This window comes from Oryctolagus cuniculus, chromosome Y (genome assembly GCF_051225735.1).
Source record: "Oryctolagus cuniculus isolate XC-2025 breed Fujian yellow rabbit chromosome Y, ASM5122573v1, whole genome shotgun sequence".
Classification (NCBI taxonomy): Eukaryota; Metazoa; Chordata; class Mammalia; order Lagomorpha; family Leporidae; genus Oryctolagus; species Oryctolagus cuniculus.
Window position 1 is genome coordinate 30,541,291 of NC_142889.1, and position 25,999 is coordinate 30,567,289.

At 41.5% G+C, this 25,999-nt stretch overlaps 1 long non-coding RNA gene across 1 annotated transcript; it reads right to left on the bottom strand.

Moving 5' to 3' along the window:
* Positions 1 to 2,699: 2,699 nt before the first annotated feature.
* Positions 2,700 to 7,631, bottom strand: LOC149119472 (uncharacterized). Its single transcript, XR_016228602.1, has 3 exons — positions 7,470 to 7,631; positions 4,798 to 4,838; positions 2,700 to 3,369 (listed from the first exon to the last, which is right to left on the bottom strand). It is a non-coding gene; the product is annotated as an uncharacterized LOC149119472 (long non-coding RNA).
* Between the last annotated feature and the right edge of the window lie 18,368 nt (positions 7,632 to 25,999).

Below are 25,999 nucleotides of genomic sequence, written 5' to 3' on the forward strand. Positions count from 1 at the left end.
GGGTGTAGGGTCCCAAGTACTTGGGCTATCTTCTGCTGCTTTCCCAGGTGCATCAGCAGGGCGCTGGATCAGAAGTTGAGCAGCCAGGACTTGAACCCACACATATATGGGGTTCTGGCACTGCTTTCAGAGGCTCAAACTTCTATTCCACACTGTTGGCCCCACTGTGTCATTATATGGATTACTATATTTACTTTACCTCCACGCAACCATTAAACATCTTCACAATAATGTATCTATATGTACACAGGGGTTTGTGCACATGTGTGTCCATTCATGCACCAATATTTACATCAGTATTGAAAATAATACTGTGAGAAACATTAACACATTTCAGAAACTAAGTCTTTCTTGGAGACAGCTGCTTACAGGGCAAACCCCTGGGCCCTTTTAAGTACTACAGGCTGATCTGTATCTCTCTAAAATTTATATCATGAAATGCTGACAACCAATGTATCTCTCTAAAATTCATATCATGAAATGCTGACAACCAATGTGACACTATTTGGAGACAGGACTTTAAGCAAATAATTGACATCAAATGATATCATAAGCATGAAGCCCTGATCCAAACTAATCAATGTTCTGATAAGAAGGGCTGCACATATACAGAAGAAATACCATCTAAGGGTGCAACAAGATGGTGGCTATGTGATAACCAAAGAGAGGTCTCAGGAGCAACCAAACCCATTATCTTCTTGCTCTCAAATATATAATCTCTAGAACTATGAGAAATATATTGCTGTGATTCAAGCCACATATTTGACAGTATTATGTTATGGCCACCCAAGCAAAGCAATGCACTTTTTATCTCTGCCTATATTTCCTACAGCCACCTATAGCCCCCACAATTATCAGACAAATACAGAAATTAAAAGCCATGGCTGAGGGCCAGCACTGTGGGACAGTGGGCTAAGGCTCCATCTGCAGCACCAGCATCTCATATTGACACTGATTTGTCACCTGGCTGCTCCACTTCCAATCCAGCTCTCTGTTTATGGCCTAGAAAAGCAGTGAAAGATGGCTCAAGCCCTGAGCTACTGCACCGATGAGGGAGACCTGGAGGAAGCTCCTGGCTCCTGGCTCCTGGTTTTGGATCAGACCACCTTCCAGCCCTTGGGGCCATTTAGGGAGTAAAGCAGTAGATGAAGACCTTTCTCTCTCTCTTTCCCTATCTGTCTATAACTGCCTCCCAAATAAATAAATAAAAATTTTTAAAAAAGAGATAATTGATATCACAGAAATATAATAGGTCACTGGGACTATTAACAGCAACTAATACACCAACAGGTGTCAGCTCTACCTGGTATGCCACAGTGTCACCCTATTTTGCAGACATTTAAGGAGTGAACCAGCATATGGTAGATCACTCTGTATTTCTGCCTTTAATGAATTAAATAAATGAATAAAAATTTTTAAAATATAAAATAAAATTACAAAAAGTATTTAAAAACAAGAATCAGCATGGGCATTTGGTGCAGCAGCTAAACACACACCAATTTTGATAACCATGTCCCATATCAGAGTGCCAGCTTTGAGTTCAGCAACCCCACTTGTGATCAATTTCCTGTGAATGCACCCCCTGGGAGGCAGTAGGTGATGGCTCAAGTTATTGGCTCCCTGCCATACATGTGGGAGACCAGGATGGACTTCCTGGCTCCTGTGTTCAATCTGGCTGAGTTGCAGCTGTTGTAGGTTTTTTTTTTTTTTTTGAGAGGGTGAAACAGCCAATGGGAGATCTCCCTCCCTCTAGCTTTCAAACAAACAAAAATCAATAAATAAGACTTAAAAAAAAAAAAACAGAGAAAACAATTGCAACCATATTACATACTAACCCACTTTCATGGATAATCACTTTAAATGTGCATTATCTTGTTAGGGTCTAAAAAAAAAAACACCACCACCCGAGGAATGACTCCAAGAGACTTTTTCTCTCATGCAACCAGCGAAGGGTTAAATTTATTGATCCAACATGTTGGGGCCCTCTGACAAGGACAGAGGAGCAGTGAGGAACTACAGCATAGGGTTTATAAAGGCAAAAACCACAAAATCGGGAGGAGGGAGAGAATACACGGTTGCTAAGCGGTTGCTAAAATCTTACAATCAGCAATTATGATTTTAAGACATAGACAAATCACATCTTCATTATTAGCCCAGGTAACCCAGGTGCAACCTTTCTACTTTTAAGCTTGAGCAATCATGCTAGGGGGTTTTTGTGCTCTGCCAAGGGTGGTGTAGTGCACTGCTATTGTCCAACTATTTGAGATCATAGTTTCAGACCAGAGTCTCACGGTGGGGGAGTGCTTTCCCAGAATGCAGTCTCAAGTGCTCCAAAATGGAGTCCCTACTGTCAAGGTGCTACTTTACTCTGTCTTATTTTCACAGCTGCACCAGGAAGGTTTAAACCTGTAAGCTTAAGCTTAACTTTTTACACCCGCACACATACAATTTTGACTCTTCATTCCCCACTCCTTGTTGTGAGGATCTCTAATCTTAGAGATTATTCGTTTTTGTCTCTGTTAATGTGACATATTGTTGTCTTACAACCATGAGTTTAACATTTTTAACTTGTTCCCGCACGAGGGTGATGAGTCTATTTAACACACAAGGTTCTATGGTTACAATTAGGAGTAGAACAATTAAGGGTCCTGTTAGGGCTGACAGTGGAGTAGTAAGCCACGGGGACCGGCCGAACCATGACTCAAACCATCCCTGTTGAGTTTCCCTTTCCCGTTGCCATTTTTTCAGTCATTTTTTGAGTTTGGCCATGGAGTTTCTAACCACTCCAGTTTAGTCAGCATAAAAACAACATTTTTTTTTTTTTAGGGCCGTGTATAACCCACCCCCATGAAAATGAGATTTAACCCCCGCCTGTTCTGTAATACTGAAATGCAGATACTGGGCTACATCTGGGAGATTGTGGAAGATTTGTCAGGCAGAAGGGGCGGGGATCTCTACCTGGCAGGTTATCAGGTAGAAGGGGGCAGGGCAGGATGCAAAGGCCAGGCTGCCCATGAAACATTGTCAGGATGACTGAGATGTAGATGCATATGCTGGACACATTAGGCCTTTATGTCACACACACATAAGCTCATAACTGACATTCTGCCTAATATTTTTCCCTCAAGAGGTAATACCCAAAATTTTTCTTTGGGATTATGGATGGAGTTCCGTCTTCTGTAACTTCTTTGAAGCTGGCATGTGGGCGTTGACGGGGATTTGGGTATTTCCTCTTGCTACCTGTCTTATGGTGTGCAACAGTGGCCTTGGAAAGACTGTGTTGCTCGGTCCAGAGGGCTGCTCAAGTCGTCCAGAGGAATGGGCTGGAAGTCTTGCCTGATGACCATTTGGAGTTCAACAGCTTTTAGTCTGTTAGAGACAAAATGAACAAGGGCATTAAAAACACATGGTGCAAAGAGAAGCATCAAGATTGCAGAATTTAGTGGGCCAAGGAGAGGAAATAGCCAGGATTTTCATGATCAGATGTCAGGCCAGAAATCCCAGCCCTGCTTGGCCTGGTCCTGGAGCTGTTTGGCTTTTTCCAGGAAAAGTACAAATTTGGGTTTGTGCCTGTCCAGTTTGATTGACCCAGAGACAATTTTTTTTTTTATATTTAGTAGCCAGTTTTGCTAGGAAGTTAAGCCAATGTAAAAGACTAGAGTCTCAGGCTGGGAAAAGGACAGACTAATGAATTATTTACATTTAACCATTTATATTATGGATTATTGTGCACCCCCCCTCAAGAGATAGGCCCTTTAAGTCCTCAGTGAGGACCTGTCCAAATTGGTGTAGGGCTATTTGAGTTAGCTGTTACTGAAATCCCTGTTTTTAGGAACTGGCAGGGAGGGCTTTCTAAGCTTAATGTTATTGGATAGACTTTTAAGGCCTGGCTGGGTGTGTGAGGCCCAGACCTATCCATGGGGTGCTGGAAGAGAATTGAAAGAGATGCAAATCTCCTTTAAGGGAGGCACCCTGTTGACTTGCATTACATGGCTGGACTAGGAGGAGAGCTAAATAGGAGGCAGATAGAAATAGGCAACTTGTGTTTCACTGACCCTAGGCCATCCCCTCAATAGCAGTGGCTGGAGCTGGAAGCTGGGCAGAGGCTGGGCAGAGCCAAAGGCTTTTTAGCTCAGGGCCACAGGGTCTGTAGTTCTGAACAAGGAGTCCTTCGACACCCAGGGCAGTTTCGTGTCCAGTGGCCGTGCTCTTGGCAGGGCTGACAGAAGGCATTTGCTGTCACGACAGCTGCTTGCCCAGTGCCCTGGCTCCTTATATCAGCAACAGGTGCCATTTGGGGTGCACTGGCCTTGCTGGGTCTCCTTGATGGCAATCACCGTGTAAAGCAGCCATTGATTGGTCTGTTGCCTATCCTCTGCTGCTAGCTTGCTCCTCGTTTTTCTGGTTTTTAATAAAGTAGACCAAGGAGGCAGCCTCTATGATGTCAGTCAAGCGGGTGCTCAACCCAATCCTGATTTTTGGAGATTTTTTTAATATCAGGGTGAGCTAGAAAAACTATGGTCATGGGCAAATTCTGACACTTAGTATTTTCCTGTGAGTTAAGACTGTGTCCATGAGGAGAACTATGGCCTTTTAGGTAAGATCAACTGTGGTGACCTGCTTGCATACTTTGAGGTCATCAGTGTAACTTTTTACACTGAAAAATTGATCTAGTTGTCATATTATTTTATAGTTTAACCTTTTTTTTTATGTTGTTTGGGACCCTATACTGTGGCCAGGCATTATTACAGAAAAGGTCAGTCATCCCTTACATAAGGTCTGGGGATCAAACCGTACATTACAGTGGAGAGTCCTGTAGAACAGTAGTAACTTCCCTTCTGGAAGAGAAAAGAGGAGAAGTGAGGCAGCGAGTTGGGTCTCTAGCCTGACTTTTTGGGCTTTTAGATTTAACTGGCAGTTTAACCAGTGTTTACTGTGTAGCCTGACTTAGAGGAGAAATTGTGGCAGAGGTCTCTGCCATTCTTTGGCTTCCAGGTATTTACCGTATAGCCTGTGGACACTAGAGCTTTCTTGGGTTTTTGGAACCCAGTTTTCTAGCATCTGTTGCATAAACATAACTTAACAGAGACAGTAGAGTACACAATGGATTAACATGAATTTTATGTCTCTTGTTGTCGAATAAACCAGAAATAAAAAAAAAAAACCTTGTATATAAGAGTTTACATAATTTAGGATTATTTAACAGAGTTAAAAAAAGAGCTTACAGGACCTAACTCTAGAAATGGCAGAGTAACCGAATAAGCAGAAACTGTTAAAATAGACATTACAGTTTTTGCAAAAACAGATTCCAAGATTTATGATTTAGACCATTTTTAGATATTTACTAACATTAGTACATATTTAAAAAAACATTGTTATAACAGAAGATCAGACTTTAACTTTAGGTTAGTGTAATTTTGGCATTAGCACTTAACTCTGTAAACAATATTTTAAAATTGTAAACATTTTAAAACTTTTTATGACTTGTTAACACCTTTTGAAACTTTATACCCGTAGTTACTTTTACATAGCCTAGAATTGTCATGTATGGACAACCTATGAGAATACATGTTAACAAACTAAAACAGTTTTTTTTTATCAAATTTGAGATGTTAAAAGTATATATAATATATTTTTTCAAGTTCTACTTAGCACTGATGCCAAGATGACTTAAGACACTGAGTTATTAATGAATACCACACCATTATCTGAAATAAAAGTTAAAATTACATTTTCATGTTTTTAAGTAGCATGAGGATAACACCTCCTGGACAGCAAACACTAGTGCATGTTTACAACTTTGAAAAGATCTTCCTCATTAAGAGAAACAAGTTTTAAGCATATCAAAGACATGTAAAACTGAGCAAGCAAGCCACTGAGCAAAGGGTGTTTGCATTACCTCAATTTTCTGAAGCAATCTGCATTGGCTTACTTTAGTTAACAACATAAAGGCTTGTATACACAGAATTTACTCTTATTTTTATAAGACCACTTTAGCTGGAAAGCAAAAACATAAATACAGCATAGGTCTGACACCATTTATAACATTTTAATATATTTTATATAATCTGAATTGACCCAAGCAGCTGTTACTTTAACAAATTTAGAGTCTCATTTTTTGAGAGTTCCAGGGATCCAGCTGGAAGCCCAAAGTTGGAAGACTCGGTTTAGAATTTAAGCTGTCAGAGAGTCAAACCATTTAGCCAAAATTAGTACATTTCTGATCAGTTGGGTAATCACTCAGACATTAAAAACAGATAAACAATGTAAACAACTTTGCATTGTAGTTTTCCCAATTAAGACTCTAATGGCAATAGAAAAATGCGAAACCTTCAAGACAGGTGAATGCTCTCAGATGAATAACCCATTGTTTAGGTTTTTATTAGGTACAAAGAGAAAAACTAATCAGTTTGGAAAGGGTTAATGGCTTAAGGTTCTGGCTCCCTTAGGTAAGGCCAGCAGTGGTATTGAATTGGAAATTCCTCCAGGAGAGGAGAGAAAAAGCAGCCCTGGCATGGGGGCTCTGCCTAGAGATATTTGGCTATGCCTGCCTGGGTGCCGCAGGCCACATGGACTAGAATAGAGTGCAGAGAAAGGCTGTGTTCCCCCATTTACAGGGAAGACTGCACACACCAGGGCCTGGCAGGACTAACCGTGGGGTTGGGTAGGTGTGCCATTTTACTAAGAGTGTTGGGAACCTCCTATAATTTAACCAAAGCCAGATCAATTAGGACTACTGGAGACACTCAGTCAATTACAACAGATAGTTAACTTTAGCTCTTTTCCAGATTTAGTCCTCAGGCAATCAAAGCTTAGCAACAGTAATAGTTCACAAAAAAACTTTAAGACACACCAGAGCTACCATAAGCTGCAAAGATGGAAAACTTTCTACCAGGTTGGAAAGGATTAACAGGTAACAGGTAACAGCTTTTCCCTAGGTGGAGAGACTTGTGGAATTTCCCTCTCCCTTTCTCCTGGCCAGTGGTATAGGAATGGAGATGAGGAGAGCAAAAGAGTGGGGGAGGGAGCCCCCCAGGAGGAGGAGGAAGGCAGAAAGCAATGAAGCTCCTCATGTCTGGGGGCTGAGTGGGGTTTAAAATCTCCTATCACTCAAGGTTACCCACTACCTAGTTGTCTGAGTTTACCTGGAGGGCCAATATTAGCCTCAACCGAAGCTAAGCCCTGCTCGCGTAGCAGTAGGCAGCGTGACCAGGTGTCCCTCCAAGAGAGAGACCTGGTCCTCGGGTCGCAGTCTGGCAGCCGGGAAGCCAAAGCGAGCTCAGGGGGTCTCCAGGCTCTCAGCCACTGCCCTTCCTAATTTCCCTCCCATTCCTTACAATCCCTCTGGAGTTTTGGCCTTAGCTAAACCGTGGCCGGGGGGACTCCACGTTCTCAGAGAGCTGTGGGGTGCCGGACACTCAACGGTCACTTCCACAGATCCGGTCCCGCTTGAGGGAAGGAGTACTGACCTTCGATGTCTTCTTAAAATCCCCGTCTGGGTGCCCATGACGGCCAGGCTGGAGAACGGCCTCTTTCACTCAGCTAATGAGTGGTAAATGGAATGAGCCCTCCGGGGGCCAATCCACTCCGAGAGCAGGTCATTTAGAGACACAGGAAGACTGCCACTTTACCTTTTTGACTGACAAAGAAAGGTTATGTACCTAGTGGCTTACCTCCGACCAATGATTCAAAGTTAGAGACAAAGGTGTAGACACGGTCTGGCCCATGTTAGCAAACAACACAATGTACACAAACAAACAGCGTAGAGAAGCAGCACACAAGGACCACACAAAGTGTCTACCAAACAGGAGCCATCACGGCGTCCCATACAAATATAGAAGACTAATGAGCTCGATCAAATACCAAAGTTTCGGCAGTACAAACAAAATGTGAGTCTCTGCAGTCTATTTCCCTACTGCAGGCAACCCACCAAACAGGAAACACTGGGCGTGCCCAGTTTTCCCTTTCTCCTGGGGTGTCCCCCGGGATGTGGTCTGTGGCTCTGGAGCACGTCTGCCCACCACAGTCAGGTGGAGCTCTCGCTCGAGCCCGACAACCACGCTGCCGATTACAAACAAATAACAAACCTTACCAAACAACAAATCAAAGTGTACATGTTTAATCAAAACAATAGGCGCCGTACTCACCCCAAGAGATATCCACTGGAGGCGTCCACAGGCAGCAGTCAGGTCTTGGTGGGACCTCCAAATGTTAGGGTCTAAAAAAAAAAAAACCCACTGCCCGAGGAACGACTCCAAGAGACTTTTTCTCTCATGCAACCAGCGAAGGGTTAAATTTATTGATCCAACATGTTGGGGCCCTCTGACAAGGACAGAGGAGCAGTGAGGAACTACAGCATAGGGTTTATAAAGGCAAAAACCACAAAATCAGGAGGAGGGAGAGAATACATGGTTGCTAAGCAGTTGCTAAAATCTTACAATCAGCAATTATGCTTTTAAGACATAGACAAATCACATCTTCATTATTAGCCCAGGTAACCCAGGTGCAACCTTTCTACTTTTAAGCTTGAGCAATCATGCTAGGGGGTTTTTGTGCTCTGCCAAGGGTGGTGTAGTGCACTGCTATTGTCCAACTATTTGAGATCATAGTTTCAGACCAGAGTCTCACGGTGGGGGAGTGCTTTCCCAGAATGCAGTCTCAAGTGCTCCAAAATGGAGTCCCTACTGTCAAGGTGCTACTTTACTCTGTCTTATTTTCACAGCTGCACCAGGAAGGTTTAAACCTGTAAGCTTAAGCTTAACTTTTTATACCCGCACACATACAATTTTAATTCTTCAATCTAAATACACTAAAGATAGAGATTGACATGGAAAAATAAAACCAAGGCCAAACTTTGTGCTGTCTATAGGAAATCATTTAAATATACAGACACATGAAGGGGATTTGAAGTCATCTTGGCCAATCACATTTGGTTTGCATAGTCGGAATACATTCAAGAGGTCTGTTGTGCAACATGGTGAGAATAGTTAATAAAAATGTGTCCTACTATAGGAAAATAAACGAGAGTTTAGACTTTTAAGTAATCTTATCATGAAAAATAGGTATATAATGTAGTGGATATGATAATTGCCTTGCTTTGTTCATTTAAATTACATAAATATTTCCAAATTCCATTCTTATCAACTTAAGACAAATACATACACAACTGCTTAAAAATAAAAATATGCAGAAAATAGTCCATTATAATACAAATCCAATGAAATGTAGAAAAACAGCATTCATTTCAGACTAATCAGAATTTAGGTCAGACTACTAGAAGGGTTACACAGTGAGACAACTGGCAGTTCTCCAAGAAGACATTACAAGGCTTCCTACCAGTACCCCTAAATAGAGCATTAAGATACCTAAGAGAAAACATATAACTCCAAGCAAAACTACAAATTCACCATTTGTAATCAGTACAAATAGATCAACAGTATAAGTACCCAACCAGGGGTCATTAGTAACTAAGAATATGGTTCCAAACAGAAATGTCAGTTAACACTAGGTGAGTAAATAAATAAGGTAAATCTAAGTGTTGGGAAATCAAAAACTAAGTAAGTGCATATGCATGAGAAGTTAGATACTTAATCCTCGTACTCCACTAAGACTTCCTATAGAAGTATAATTTATTCACAATCTATAGCCTAACAACATTTTCATGTTATTTTAAAAAATTACTGTGGAGTAACACATGAAAAAAAATTAAGTAAAATATTATCACAAATAGCACAAAATAAACCAAGAAAAACTCACTGTTGAGAGTAATAGATTTTATGCCATGAAAAACATTAAGAAGAACCTGGACTCATTTACCAGTGGGGGCTGTTAGGAAACTGGCAGTTTTAGCCAGGTGGCTGCATGGCCCAGCTACCTGAGCCAGGCTCCACCCCCATCCTAATGGGATTCGCTGCTCTGGATTCCCTGCCCGCCCTCAGGCAGTTTCAAAAGGGCCTGTTCCTGAACATGTGCTCTCTTGGTCCTTCTCTCCTGTGCTCTCTTGGCCTCTCTTGGCTTCTCTCCTCTCGTCTCTCTTCTCCCTCCTCTCCACCTCTCTCTCTTTCTCTCTCTTTTTCCTTCACTGCCCCTTCACTCTGGTCTGTTGGGTGTTCCCAAATAAACCCTTTCCCTTACTCTGGTGTTCGGTGTGTTTTGTGATGGCTAACATTAATATATAACAGGGGCAGAGGTAGGAGAGATCAAGAAGACCCCTGGGGCCGACAATGCAGCACAGCAGATAAAGCTGCCGCCTGCATTGCCAGCATCCCATATAGGTGTCGGCTCTAGTCCCAGCTGCTCCACTTCCCATCCTGCTCTCTGCTATGTCCTGGGAAAGTGGGAGATGCTCAAGTTCTTGGGTCCCTGCACCCCCATGGGAGACCAGGAAGAACCTCCTAGACCCTGGCTTCAGATCAGCACAGCTCTGGCCATTGTGGCCATCTGGGTAGTGAACCAGAAGATGGAAGACCTCTCTCTCTCTCTCTCTCTCTCTGCCTCTGCCTCTCTGTAACTCTGCTTTTCAAATAAATAAATAAATCTTTTTTTCTTTTCTTTTTTTTTTTTCTGACAGACAGAGTGGACAGTGAGAGAAAGAGAGAGAAAGGTCTTCCTTTGCCGTTGGTTCACCCTCCAATGGCCACTGCCGCCGGTGCACCACGTTGATCCAAAGCCAGGAGCCAGGGGCTTTTCCTGGTCTCCCATGGGGTGCAGGGCCCAAGCACTTGGGCCATCCTCCACTGCACTCCCGGGCCACAGCAGAGAGCTGGCCTGGAAGAGGGGCAACCAGGACAGAATCCGGTGCCCCAACTGGGACTAGAACCTGGTGTGCTGGCGCCACAAGGTGGAGGATTAGCCTAGTGAGCCATGATTTGCTTTTATGGGAACCTGGTAACCCACTTGATTGTGTTGATCCTATACCCAATAATTTTGTCTAATTCACCTATCAGTTCATATTTGGTTTTGGCTAGTGTTTGATTTTCTCTACATATCCTAGTATCATTAACATACATTAAGAGTTGTATTTCTTAAAAGCTGACCCTATACTCACATTTCTTTTTGTTTGTTTAATTTTCCTAATTATGCATCCAGGACAGTGTTGAAGAAAGAGAGGAGAAAACTTTGTCCAAGATTATTTCCAGGGAAAGATCATTTAGTGCTCTGTGTTAATTATGCTGTTTATTATTACTTCTCTGTAGCTTGTCTTAATTACAATTGGGGAATTGCTATTATTTTTTCTATTCTTTTTATGGTTATAAGCTGTTTCATGAAAAGCTTTTCAACATTTAATCTCAATGATCATGTGATTTACTTATGTTTTTTCTTATACATAAATTATTTACTTGGTTTATTTTGCAATGTTAATCATCTTTGCATGATCTAATGTATCCTGCTTGTTATTGATCTCTTCTGTTTTCATATTTTGCTTAAAATACCTGTGTCTCTTATTAAAGATGTATGTTAAGTTCCTTTAACCTAATCCATGTCACTAATGTAAAGCAATGAATTCAAAAGAAATTCAAATATATTCTCTGTCTATTGCCACTTTGGATGAATCTGGGAAAATGAGGAACAACCTTCCTTGAATGTCTAGAATTTTCTAAGTCTGAGTCTGAAATTTTGCTTGTGAAATTTTTAAATTCCTTGATTTGATTTTTCAAATACTGATTAGTCTTTTTTAACTTATATGGAAGTTCTCTGTGTTACACAATATCTCTTTCATGGTATATTGATTTACAAAATATGGTGACTTTTCATATCTCTAAAAAATTTTTACTCCTAACTATTTCTCACAATCCTTACTATCTTGTTAATGTTTATAAATGGAGGGGGTAGCTGAGGGGCTTTGTGGCATAATGAATAAAGCTGCACCAGGGATGCCAGCATCCCATAAAGGCACCAATTTAAGTCCCGCATGCTTCATTTCTGATGTAGCACCCCACTAAGTGGCCTGGTAAAGTATCTGAATATGGTCCAAGTGTTTGAACCCCTGCAACCCACACAGGAGACCCAGATGAAGCTCCTGGCTCCTCACTCCTGGCTTCTGCCTCCTCAGCCACTGTAGCCATTTGGAGAGTGAACCAGGAGATGTAAGATTCTCTCTCTCTCTCTCTCTCTCTCTCTCTCTCTCTCTCTCTCTCTCTCCCTCTGTGTGTGTGTGTGTGTGTGTTCATGTGGTTGTGAATAACTATTTTTTGACAGGCAGTTAGTGAGAGAGACAGAAAGAAAGGTCTTCCTTTTTCTTTTGGTTCAACTCCCAAATGGCCGCTACAGCCAGCGTGCTGCGCTGATCCAAAGCCAGGAGCCAGGTGCTTCCTCCTGGTCTCCCATGTGGGTACAGGGCCCAAGCACTTGGGCCATCCTTCACTGCCTTCCCAAGCCAAAGCAGAGAGCTGGACTGGAAGAGGAGCAACTGGAACAGAATCTAGCACCCTAACCGGGACTAGAACCCAGGGTGGCAGCGCCGCAGGCAGAGGATTAGCCAAGTGAGCTGTGGCACTGGCTCATAACTTTTTTTTTTTTTTTACTCTGCTGCCTCTCTTGTAATTCTTTCAAATAAATAAATCTTTAAGAAGAAAATTTTTGAAGATGATGCTATTTGTATTCCTGAAGCTGGTTATTTGTATGGTATTTCTCTTTTCTTTCCTTAATGACTTATACTAGTTTTTATTAATTTTAATATATTTTAGAAACCCTTTTTCCTTATTTCTATTGTGCATTTTTCTACAGGTATTGCATTGATGCCTGCCTGCTTTTACTTGCCTCTATTTTGTGGTTTATTCTATAGTTAATTTTATTTCTTAAGAAAGAAACTACAGGGGCCTGGCATTGTGGCATAGTGGGTAAAGCTGCCACCTGCAACCGCAGCATTCCATATTGGTGCCAGTTTGAGTCCAGGCTGCTGTATTTGCAGTCCAGCTTCCTGTTAATGGTCTGGAAAAGACAGCAAGAGATTGCCAAAATGCTTGCCCCCTACACTTATGTGGGGAATCCAGAAGAAGCACCTTGCTCCTGGCTTCAGACTGGCCCAGCTCTGGCCATTAAAACCATTTGGGGAGTGAACCAGTGGATCGATGGAAGATTCTCTCTCTCTCTCTCTCTCTCAGATAAATAAACAAATCAGTTTTAAAAAGGGAAGCCATAATTACTGGTTCTCAATCACTTGAGGCTCTAAATTTTCTCTAAGCAGGTCTCCAACTACTGTGACAATTTATATTGCATCTCCTGAATTTTTTTGCTGTGTTTCCAAATCCTGTAATAATATGCCCTGTCTGCCTCCTAATATTTCCAGTTCCATGTGTCTGCTCACCTTGCATATTTAATCCTGTTCCTAAAGCCCATATGTTATTTGCAATTTCAACATCTCCTTTATCTGGGACCCTTGTTCATTTTGATAGTTTTGTCATTTAAAAAGTGTCATCCAAGCCACCTCTCTAAATCTTCTACTCCTTGTGTCTGCAGCTTGTACCAGCTGTGAGAGTGCTCATCCCTTTTATGTACAGCACATCTCTCTGCAAGTCTCCTGCTGGGCCTGCACACCATGCCAGTCCTCATGGGTCCCCAGCCACTCTGTATGTAGCCCTAATTTTCCCTAATGCTGACCTCCCTTTTCCATACAACCTGTCAGGATTTGTGTGTCTCCAGTCTTTCTCTGTATAGAATGACCTTTCTCCTGCCCTGCAGTGACTTCGTCCCTTTACTCCCAGTTCATGGAAGCCTTTGGGTACCACTCTGACCTTTGCTTACAACTACAGCTTCCTTCAGTTGTCTGCATGCTACTTACCTGAAGCCAATGTCTTCCTTTTGTCTTTGGAACCCCTGTGACTCCAGCCCATGCCTTTTTTCTTGTGTCCCCATGTCCAGTGTCCATGCCCCATATTTCCTAATCCCATGTGCCTTCAAGAGCCTCCACCTACTGGGACAGCTTGGCTCTCTGTTTATCTACTAAAGAACATTGTGATTTCATTCAGGTTTTAGGCAGTATGAGTAAAGCAGCTGTATGTTTTTATCCTAGATTGTGGGTTTAAGCTTTCAAGTTAGCTGGGTAAATATATCAGGACATCTTTCCTGCACTGTATGATGATGCTATCATAGGCTTTGTAATAACTTATCCAGATATCTTGTGAAGGATTTAGCCATTTTGACCAGTAATGAATAATATTTTTGAATACTCTACATCCTAGTAAACAATTGGCACCATCATGATTGTTTATTAAGACCGTTTTATAATTATGTAGTGTTTCTACCTCATTGGCATTTAATTTGCATTAATTTTATGGAATATTCATTCTTTTATCTCACAATCCCCTAAAGTTCAATATATTGTATGTTTTTATTTCTAATCTGTATATATCCTATGTAAATATAACTCAATTTATCTAGGTTAAGTTGGAGGATTTATCACCTTATTAAATGTCACAAGCTTCATGAAATTGGCAGGTAATTCTGGTGGATATATATTTTCCAAGTATTACCTCCCATTGTGGTGCTTATCTTCTGCTATTTAAATATATGTTAGAGAACATCTTTAGTTAACACAGCTCACATTATATATTTTTATGGATCATGCATTCAATGCTGTATGTAAAACCTCTCATATAAATAAATTTATGTCATGTTTAAAAGATAGAATAAGGCCAGCGCCACAGCTCAATAGGCTAATCCTCCACCTGCGGTGCTGGCACACCAGGTTCTAGTTCTGGTCTGGGCGCTGGATTCTGTCCTAGTTGCCCCTCTTCCAGGCCAGCTCTCTGCTGTGGCCCAGGAGTGCAGTGGAGGATGGCCCAAGTGCTTGGGCCCTGCACCCCATGGGAGACCAGGAAAAGCACCTGGCTCCAGCCTTCGGATCAGCACAGTGCGCTGGCCGCAGCACGCCGGCCGCAGCAGCCATTGGAGGGTGAACCAACAGCAAAGGAAGACCTTTATCTCTGTCTCTCTCTCACTGTCCACTCTGCCTGTCAAAAAAAAAAAAAAAGGTAGGATAAAACAGTGTAGCTACATTATGATTATACCTGTGTAAAAACACTTGGATAGGAAAAGGTGTCCAAACTGTAATAACAGATTTTATCAAGCTAGAAGACTCATGGGTGATATTTTTTCCTTTATTCTAAATAAAATGTTGTTCATTTTGGAGAAAGGGAATTCTGAAAAGCATTAACATGAACAATAACCCTGTGATTCCATCATCCACGAAAATCACTGCCAATTCTGAAGTAGGTTCTGCTTTGTTTCTGGATTTCCCCATATAGCCTATTCTTCAATTGATTGTATGGTGTTGATGCACCATACTCTGCATATTTTATATTATAGCTTGCTGGCAATTTTTCATTGGAAAAGAAATGACAGAGTCATGTCCTTACTCAAATTTGAAAACCCCTCCAGGGACTGGCTTTGTGGCCTATGAAGGAAAGCCATAGCCTGCAATGCTCATATCCCATATGGACTCCAGTTCTCCAGGCTGCTCCTCTTCCAATCCAGCATTCCACTAATGGCCTGGGGGACGCACATTAAATCTGTGTGGGTGCAAACTGTTGAAATCTTTACTTATCATATACTAAGTTGATCTTCTGTATATAAAGATAATTGAAAATGAATCTTGATGAAGAATGGGATGAGAGAGGGAGTGCAAGATGGGATGGTTGTGGTGGGAGGGAGGTTATGGGGGGGAACAGCTGCTATAATCCAAAAGTTGTACTTTGGAAATTTATATTTATTAAATAAAAGTTAAAAAAAATAAAAATACAAAAAAAGTCCTATGTGTTTAGCCCTGCCACCCACATGGGAAACCTGGAAGAAACTCCTGGCTCCTAACTTCATCCAGAGAGTTGGCATAGAGGTGGATAGAAGTCAGGAGAAGACTGAAGCAAAAGGGAGCATTGTGGCCCTCCCTCCACCCCAGGTCATCTGGGGGAATCTTAAAGCTGTGAACTCTATCAGCAGGATTCCTGACCTCAGTGCTCCCCTCCAGGGCAAATGAAATTTGTCTCAGGCCTTAGTCTTACACAAGGGTGGGCTCCCAGAACAGGAGGCACAGCTAGGCATAGAGGGGCACCCTCCCCTACTTAACTCTCCTAATCTGAGCTCTGGGTTGAGGCAGTGCAGGGTGATGCTGAAGCCAAGGATTATGTGCTAACTGCAGAAGAGGGAACCTGAGGGGCCCAGTGGCAGTCAGAGGCCTTCCTAGTCCAGAGCTGACCAGAGCTGACCACAGAAAGGAATGGGGATGGAAGACTGAGACTTTCAAGGCATATGTTCAGAAAGGCATGGGTTGGCCCTGAAATGTTGTAGATGGCAAGGAGGAAAGAGAGAATCTGACAGCTAGGAGGAGGAAAGCAGCAGGCTGATGAGATCTTTCCCAGCAGTTCAGGCGCAGGCTTGTGAGTGTGGAGGGTGAGTAGTGACAGTGTCCTGAGTGTGCCTGGGGCATAAAGGAGACAAGAGATGGGCAGCGGGCTGGTGGAGCAAAGGTGGGTGCATGAGTCAGGAAAGAGGGAATGGACGATGGGAGAACAACAGGGTGATGCATCTTTGGCCCTCATGTCACCTATTGCTACTGTCTGGATGCCCACAATTTTCTCCTTTCCTTAAAGAGAGACCAGATTCAGTGGCACCAGTTGCCTGGAGTCTACTACATCTTGCGGGGCAGGTGATGGATGTGGGTGGGTGGGTCCTGTGGGTACAAGCTCTCCTTGCTGGGGAACCAGCAGAACCCTGGAGCCAGGCTGCAGCCACCTGGGGTCCACAGGAACCCCCGATTTCTGAGCGACCTGGCCACCTCGACTCCAAGCTGCACAGCCAGCTAGGTGTGGCCCTCTACAGTGCCCAGTGGTTCTGGTCTCGCACTGCCCCCAAGGCACAATGCTGCCAGCTGGAGTTGAGGACCATAAGGATAGGGGAGCTTGGGAATAATATCACCAGAGGGATCCTAGGCCCTGTGCTGCCAGCGCAGGTAAATCTACTGGCAGCACCAGTATCCCATATTCCCTACTAATTCCATAACTGCGTTCTCTGCTAATGAGCCTGGGAAAGCAGTGGAAGATGGCCCAAGTGCTTGGGCCTCTGCACCCCCATTGAAGACCATCAAGATATTTTGGAGCTCCTGGCTTCAGCCTGGCCCAGCCAGTAGATGGAAGGTCTCTGTTTCTGCTTCTCCTTCTCTTTGTAACTATGCCTTTCAAATAAATACATAAATCTTTTTTTAAAAAGTTAAAATTATCAATTTATTTTTCAAAGATGAGTGATCTTAAAACTCTTAAAACTCTATATCTGGTCTATAGTTCTTGATCAAAGCATCCTGGTTAAATGAGTGACAATGTTTTCAATGATGTGGAGTCTTATTTTGATGGAATGTTTTAAACTTCAGATGATTGTGTTTTTTTTTTTTCATATCCAAAATTCTAATTCTGGCCATTTCTCTCATTTCAGGGGTAAACCAGTGGATAGAAGTTATCTCCCTCTCTGTGTGTCTCTCCTCTCTGTGTAACTCTGCCTTTCAAATAAATAAATCTTTTAAAAAAATGGAAGGTTCTGCCATATAGGGAAGGACCCTGTGTGAGAGATTTAGAAATATTCAGGATGGGATTATTCAGTAAGGACTAGTTGATTCTATCACTGGGATTATTTGATTCCATAACCCAGAAGTATTGCCAGGCCTGTTCTTCCTCAATTGGGAGATCAAACAGGAATGGCTTGTTATCTCCCCTTATTTGTTGGAAATGAGCAGAAATGCCTGTCTTATTGCCATTATTTTTTCCCTTTATTCTGTGATAGGTGAAACCCATGGCTTTCTGATAATACTGTATGGTATAAAAACTGTTTATGTTTTGATCCCCAGACCTTAAAGAAGGAATGAGCCATCATTTTCTGTAGTATTCCTTGGCTGCAGTAAATTTGAGGGAAAAAAACACAGCTAGATAATTGGAACATAAATTGTAATACCATTTTATAGCTAGAACTATTGTGTCATATGTGTGGTAAATAGATATCCCTTATGTAGAGGCCTTTATGGCAGTGTAACCAACTACTACTGAGAACCCACTGTAAGGCAACGCCTGCCAATCTATTGCTGGTCCCTTCTGGAGCATCGTTCCAGCAAAGGGGCCTTCCACTAGCTGTGGTAACCCCTTACTGCCCATAGTCTTCTTTTTAAGATTGATTTATTTATTTGGAAGGCAGAGTTAGAGAGAGAGAGAGAGGCCTTCCATTTGCTTGTTCAGTCCCCAGATGGCCACAACAGCCAAATTTGAGCTAATCTCAAGCCAGGAGACTAGAGCTTTTTCTGGGTCTCCCATGTGGGTGCAAGGGCCCAAGTACTTGGACCATCTTTATTGCTTTCCCAGGCAATTAGCAGACATCTAGTTTATAGGGGAGAAGCTGGGACTTGAAATGGTGCCCATATGGAATGCTGATGCTGCAGAGAAAGACAAACCTACTATGCCATGGTGCCAGCCCCTCATAGAATCTTTGGAAAGGGAGAATCCAACCTCCAGAGAGGACCATCAGTTGACAGAGGCCGGCATACCCTTGGGTGCCACTGGGCAAGGAAGGTGGGTATGCTCATGGAGATAAGATGAAGAGGATGGAGCAACTGGGGATGATATGGCACATTGCAGGAAGCTTGGATTGTGCATAAAGACATAGCCCAGACCTCATACATCTTGTCCAGATTGAGAGTCTGGTCTGTGATGTGATGCAGATCTTGGTGCTGAGACAGCCCAGGTGGTGCAGAGAACATCAATGAAAGTGGCTAGGAGCTCAATTTTTTGTTGTTTGCTGTTATTTGTGTAGCTGCTCATGGAGATGACTAGAGTTCAGGATTCCTAGTGTCCCCCTTCCTTGATGCATGCAGCTTCTGTCTGGACCCATGTGTAATCCCTGGTTCATTAGATAAGAAATGGAGGTAATTTGGCTGTCAAAATTGTGTGCTGAATGGTGAGTAGGATAGTTTTTGTCTTGGATGCAGATCTCAAATATCCTCCAATATCTATGATATCCAGTGTCACTACTAGCAACTGCAGCATGGTCTACACCATGTACATTTCCTCACCCAGCAAGCCAAGCTAGTAGATGTGTAGACAAGATCAAGTGGGTAATGATAGCAAATGTGCCACTCCCATGAGCTCAATGCTGTCAGCAAATTAGTACTAGGAACAGTATGCTGTTATAGCAGCATCTGGCATCAAGAGAAGGAGCAGACCTTGTAGTTTTCAATGGAATCCATTAGAGAACGTGGGAGTAGTGGCTGGGTTTATAGTTATAGGCATACTGATGGACAGAGGGTGTCAGCTCCCATTGCCATCAAACCAGCCCCAAGTTTCTCAACAATGAACAGTCCTTTTGCACTGAGTCTATTTCTTTATGATGCTATTTTTTTGAGTTTAGCTTTCTCAGCTTTTTCTAGCTTTTTTTTTAAAAATGGGAAGTCTGCCTTATTGATTTTATGTATTTTTTCTTCATAAAATAGAGCTTTTTAGATCTAGTAATTTCCATCTACCACTCTTTCAATCATGAGTTCCTGTATAATGTGTGTTCATTTTCAATCATTTCCTAATATTTTATAATTTCCCTTGAGGTTTTTTTTTTTCCACTCCATTATTTACTTTTTTCCCCACAATGTACTGCTTATTTTCCACTTATATTACAACTTCTCAAGTATCCTTATGGTTTTGACTTTTAGAATTTATTAAAAAAATTGAAGGAGAGAGAGAGAGAGAGAGAGAGACAGAGAGAGAGAGGGAGAGAGATAGAGAGACAGAGAGAGGGAGAAAGAGAGAGAGAGAGAGATTGCACAGCTTCCTAGATGCTCACAACTGTTGGAGTTCATCCAGGCAAAATGGAGCCAGAAATTCGGTGTAAGTCTTCCACATGGGTGACAATGATGCAATTACTTCAGCCATCACCTGCTTCCTACCAGGATGCATATTAAAAGGAAGCTGAAATGAAAGCAGAGCCAAGACTTGAACTTAGGTGCTCTGATTTTGATTTGGATATAACACACATCTTTTTTTAAAAAAATATTTATTTAAATTTATTTGATAGAGTTACAGAGAGAGGTAGAGACAGAGAGAGAGGTCTTCCATCCGCCGGTTCACTCCCCAGATGGCCGCAATGGCTGGGGCTGCACTGATCTGAAGCCAGAAGCCAGGAGCTTCTTCCAGCTCTCCTACATGGGTGCAGGGGCCCAAGGACTTGGGCCATCTTCTACTGCTTTCCCAGGCCATAGCAGAGAGCTGGATCAGAAGAGAAGTAGCTGGGACTAGAACCAGTGCCCATATGGGATGCTGGCACTTCAGGCCAGGGCTTTAACCCTTGTGCCACAGCGCTAGCCCCAAAACACATTATCTTAACCACTAGACCGAATACTCCTAATTGTGGTCAGAGAACATATCTTAAATGATTTCAGTTCGTCAAGGTTTATTCAGGTCATTTTATGATGTAGCAAACTGTTTTCTGTGGAAAATGTTGCCTGCACACTGAATGAAAGCCATATTCTCTTGATTAGTGTGGAATATACCAATTAATTTTGTTGTTTTATCATATTCAAATATTCCATATCCTTTTCAATCTGTTTCATAGTTTTGCCATCCATTTCTAAAAGAAGGATACTAGCAAATCCAAATGCTATTGTTGAAGACTCTGCTTATCCCTTTATCTCATTTTCCTAAAATGTTGAGCATTTCTGTAGGAGAAATATATATCTATATTTGTTATATTATTTAAATTGTTTGACATTTCTATTACTAAAAGATGCCCCACTTTATCTTTAGTAACACTGTTTGTTTTAAAATGTTTCTGTCTATTATTGAGGTGGCCAGCCACTATAAATCTCCCTCTGTTACATTTTGGTATATCTTTGTTTCATCATTTAAATTTTCAGCTCTTTTTATATGTTAAATTTTTCTTCTTCTGTATACAATATATTATTTGATAGCATTTATTTGAAGTCCACATGACAACTTTTGACTTTGGAATATTTCTTTATTTAAAAAGCGTAGTGACAGAAAAATGAAGAAGAGAAAGAGAGAGATACTTTTCATTTACTGTTTTAGTTTTCAAATATCCAAAAATTTTAGGGCTAGGCCATGCTGAAGCCAGAATCCAGGAACCACTTTCAGGTCTCCCAAAGGGAGATAGCCTTCAAACCATATTGGCCATCATACATTGCCTCCCAGGCACCTTAACATGAAGATGAATCAAAAGTGTAGAGCAACAGAAACTCAAACCATGCTCTATTTGAGATGCAGGCATCACAAACAGTGGCTTAACCCCAAAATTCCCACCCCAATCTTCACTTTTTAAAAACATTTTATTTTTAACTGACATACACATATTTGTAGGTAAGTACATTATTTTTTGATAAGCAAGATTATTTGTAAATCCAGTCAGCATACCTAAATGATCTAAAACTTCAAAAGAAAAATAAGTTTTAAAATCACTTAGAAAGCTATCTTTAGAAAAGTGATTTTCCTTAGACAATAACCAGACATAATCTAACCAGACACCAGCATAATTGGCAAAAGTTCCATAAACTGGAGGTGTGCTGTTTGCTGCTGCTCCACAGCAGGCTTACGCTAAGAGTTGCACTATAAACTCTGAAAGAAAAAAAGAACACCTGCATTTTTTTCTCTTGGTAGAAGAGAAAATAAATCTCAGTTATGGGATCAACCACAACACAATAAAAACCTGCATGAACTAGATCAAAATATTAATAACAGAATTCTGGTATGAATAACTTGTATGTTATTCTAGGACACTTACAAGTGGAATCCTCCTGTTACTGTTTTCATTACCAGCTGGAGGGTTAGTTGACTTATGGTAGAATGAGGACTTATGCAAGGTATATTGCACAAAGCATTTTACTACAATGAAGACAAGTGCAGTCTAGTTAGAAAACCAGATGTAAGTGGTATATGTCTATGACAAGACTCTCCACCACTTGTGGATGTAGAAGATTAATTTAAAATGTTGACACTACAATATATAAGTGCACATAGTGTATTCTATAGCTGCCAGTTTCACTTTTTTTTAAGAGAACTGTAAGATACACTGTGGTTGAGACTTGGATCTTCACCCTTGTAAAAGTTCATGTTCTATCACCATGATACATGGTCAGACTTAATAGCCCCAGTCACTAAATATTTGGATCAAGGTATAACCAGTTTTCTTGCAAATATAATTTTTAATCAATGCTATAACATTAATAGCTACAGTACAAGTCATTAATACACAGCAACATGCATCAAGAAAGCAAGAAATATCACCCATCTCTTCTGCATTTTAGGAATGTAACTCCTGAGCATTAGGGCTCACATCATTGAGATCTGTGAACATTTTTCATATTCATACTGAAAGATGTAATGTCATTTTACAGTGCAATATATTGTAAGAAATATATGCAATACATTATAAAAAATTCTTACAAAAAGGTCACAAGTTAAACCAAAGTATTTTACAGAATCCACTATAGAATCCCACAAAAACTGCCTTCACTACACCTTTCTCTCCCCACATACAGTGAATGAACTGGGTGATTCTGAATGTGATGATGACTCTCAGTGTGAATGCATACAAATTAGTATCTTCCAAGAAATCCACTAAGTGTGACTCACTAGCCTCCTGAAGTGCACCGATGACTGCATTCTGAAACTTCAAATCGGTCTCGAGAACTGGGCGATCTCCCTCATCAACCTTTGATAGTCAGCTTCCAGATGAAAGGCTTGGTTGATTTCTGCTAATGATGAATCTGCAAAAGTGACAGGATCTGGGCCTGTATGTAATGAGGCTTATTTGCTCTACCAGTAGAGGGAGCACTTTTCCTGGCATCTTTAGTGGCCATCTGTTTATAGAGGGGAGAGGCTTTCCCTACATAAGACAGGTGCACCTACATAAGACATGTGCAGCTGGCTTACTTTGGGCTATTTTCTTTTACCTAACACTGTAGTCTGAGGTTGCTTCTCCAACTGTTGCACCAGTTTTGCTTCCCAGGGAACATCTGCAGTTCCCAAGCAAAGAAGTAATGCTCTCTCAAGGAACAAATTGCTCTGTGCTCAAATGTGATATTTTTTATTGTTTTGTTCTGTTTTGCCTTTTTATGAGTAATTTATTGTTACATTGGATTCTCAAATAATGACATTTACATGGTAACTAATACAACACAATTCCTATTCATTGTCATTTATAGACACAATTCAAAGAATGCAATACTTCCCTGCATTCTTCCTCCCATTCCTTTTCTTTTTTCCTTTATTTCTTTTGGAATTTTTGATATTCCATTTTCCTTTTTTAAGATTTATTTTATTTATTTGAAAGACAAGTTACAGAGAGAGGTAGAGACAGAGAGAGAGAGGTCTTTCATCTGCTGGTTCACTCCCCAAATGGCCACAATGGCTGGAGATGCACCAATCCAAACCCAGGAGCTTCTTCCAGGTCTCTCCCAAGGGTGCAGGGGCCCAAAGAGGCCATCCTACATGGCTATCCCAGGCCACAGCAGAGAGTGGGATCAGAATTGGTGCCCACATAGGATGCCAGCGCTTCAAGCCAGGGCTTTAACCCACTGCTCCACTTTACAAAATAAAGAGTTCAACAAATAAAAAATAAAAACAGCATAGCTCATCAGGAATATATACAAAGGCTATAAATAAAAATCAAATAAAATGATGTCCATTTCAATTATATACAGTAAATATTAAAATAATCACAGATCATTGCAACTGTAGTACATCATTCTTAACCATTGGTTTGTCTAAGATATAAAGGTTGACAAAATTATATTTGCAGTGATATTGATACAGGAGTGTCTTTTTTTTGTTTTTTATTTTTAAATTTTAGCCACCACCAACCTAGAACTGCTTCCTTTTAAAGTTTGGGTCTCATCGGTGCTGTGGCTCACTAGGCTAATCCTCCACCTGCAACGCCGGTACTCCAGGTTCCAGTCCTGGTTGGGGCGCCGGTTCTGTCCCGGTTGCTCCTCTTCTAGTCCAGCTCTCTGCTGTGGCCCAGGAAGGCAGTGGAGGATGGCCCAAGTCCTTGGGCCCTGCACCTGCATGGGAGACCAGGAGGAAGCACCTGGCTCCTGGCTTCAGATCGGCGCAGCGGCTGTAGCAGCCATTTGGGGGATGAATCAATGGGAAGAAGTCCATTCTCTCTGTCTCTCTCTCTCACTGTCTAACTCTGCCTGTCAAAAAAAAAAAAAAAAAGTTTGGGTCTCTGCTGACAGATTTCAGATTCAAAAGGGTTCCATAACCTTGGCAGCTAATGTTAAGAACCTCGGGTGATCACTGATATCATACATGAGTGTTAACTATTAAATTAGCAACAGGAGTCACTGTATACTTACTTCCCATGCAGGACTTCTGTCCTCAATGAGTTGTATTAAGAGAATTAACTATACAACTTGTTCTCAGCTTTTTGTGTGTGTGCAAATTATTGAAATCTTTACTTAGTACAGAGCTAGTCTTCTGTGTATAAAGTTAATTGAAAATTAATCTTAATTGAGAATGGGACTGGCAATGGGAGAGGGAGGAGTAGTTGGAGTGGAGTAGGGGTGGGAAGGTGGGTATGGTGGGAAGAATCACTATATTCCTAAAGTTGTAGTTTTGAAATTTGTACCCATTAAATAAAAGGTTTCTTTGGGAAAAACAAAAGTTTGGGTCCCTGGTTTGCAAACTGAGGCATGCATCCAGACCAAAAATAATATAATCGACAGTCAGAAGAATGGTGTGAAGATGTATTTGGATAGCTTTTTCCTAGGATTTATTATATAATTTATTTGAAAAGCAGAGTTACAGCAAAGGAAGGAGGGAGGGTTCTCTCCTCAAATGGATGCAATGGTCACCATTGGACCTGGCCAAAGCTGTGAGCCTGGGAATACTTCCAGGTCTCTCATTTGGTGGCACTGTCCCAAGCACTTGGGCCATCCCCTGCTACCCACTCAGGCACATCAGCAGAGAGCTGGACCTGAAATGGAGTGGCCAGGACTTGGACCTGGACTCATGGAATGCCAATGTTGCATTCATTGATTTAACCAGCTGGGCCCAAATTCCAGGCCTTGAATTGCTTTTGTCATTTCATGCTGGGAGGTGACCACTGCCAGAGAGGATGGCAGTGTTTTCTGTCTAAGGCTACATGTCAGGAACAGGATAAGGAAACTCTCCAACATCAAGTAACAAAAGCTAAACAAGGGGCCCGGTATTGTGGTTCAGTTGGTTAAGCCACCACTATGTGAGTGTTTTTTTTCTTTCTAGTTTTAAGAACAAGGCAAAATTGGACTGCATGGGAAAGCAGTGGGAATATTCATCCCTTTGTTAATTTTTTTTTATCACAAATTGCGACATTTGAAGCCTTTGAATTTCCTTGTATTTCACCATCTTACTCATTTTAATTTGGCCTGTGGATTTCCACTTTATCTAGCCAAATTTTAACTTCCAAAAACTTAGTTTACTTTTAATTTGTTACTTATTCTGTTAGAGTCACTCTGCTTCCTATGGAATAATTGAGTTCATTTGACCATGGAAAATTGAAGCATTGTTATAATTAAAATCAAGTATAATAAGTGAATACCTTATTTTTCTTCTCTTCTTTTTGTAATTTCCCCAAGATCATATGTTGTATTTTGTTTAAATTTAGGGCTATCCATAGCTACAATTGTAATTTGGGCCACACTATGGATTTCACCCATGAAATTTTGAAAATAGGTGCATATTGGAAGCTGTGAAAGTTAATTTTAATAAAGACTTATTTATTTTAAAGGCAGAGTTAGAGAGAGAGAGAGGGATGGAGCAAGGGAAGGAGGAAGAGAGAGAGACAGAGACAGAAAAAATCTTCCATCTGCTACTTCATTGCTCAAATGGCTGCAATGGCCCAGGTTGGGCCAGGCTGAAGCCAGGAACCACGAGCTTCATCTGGATCTCCCAAATGAATCCAGAGGCCCAAGATGTTGAGCCACCCTCTATTGCTTTCTCAGGCACATTACCAGGGAGCTGGATTGGAAGTGGAGCAGCCAAGA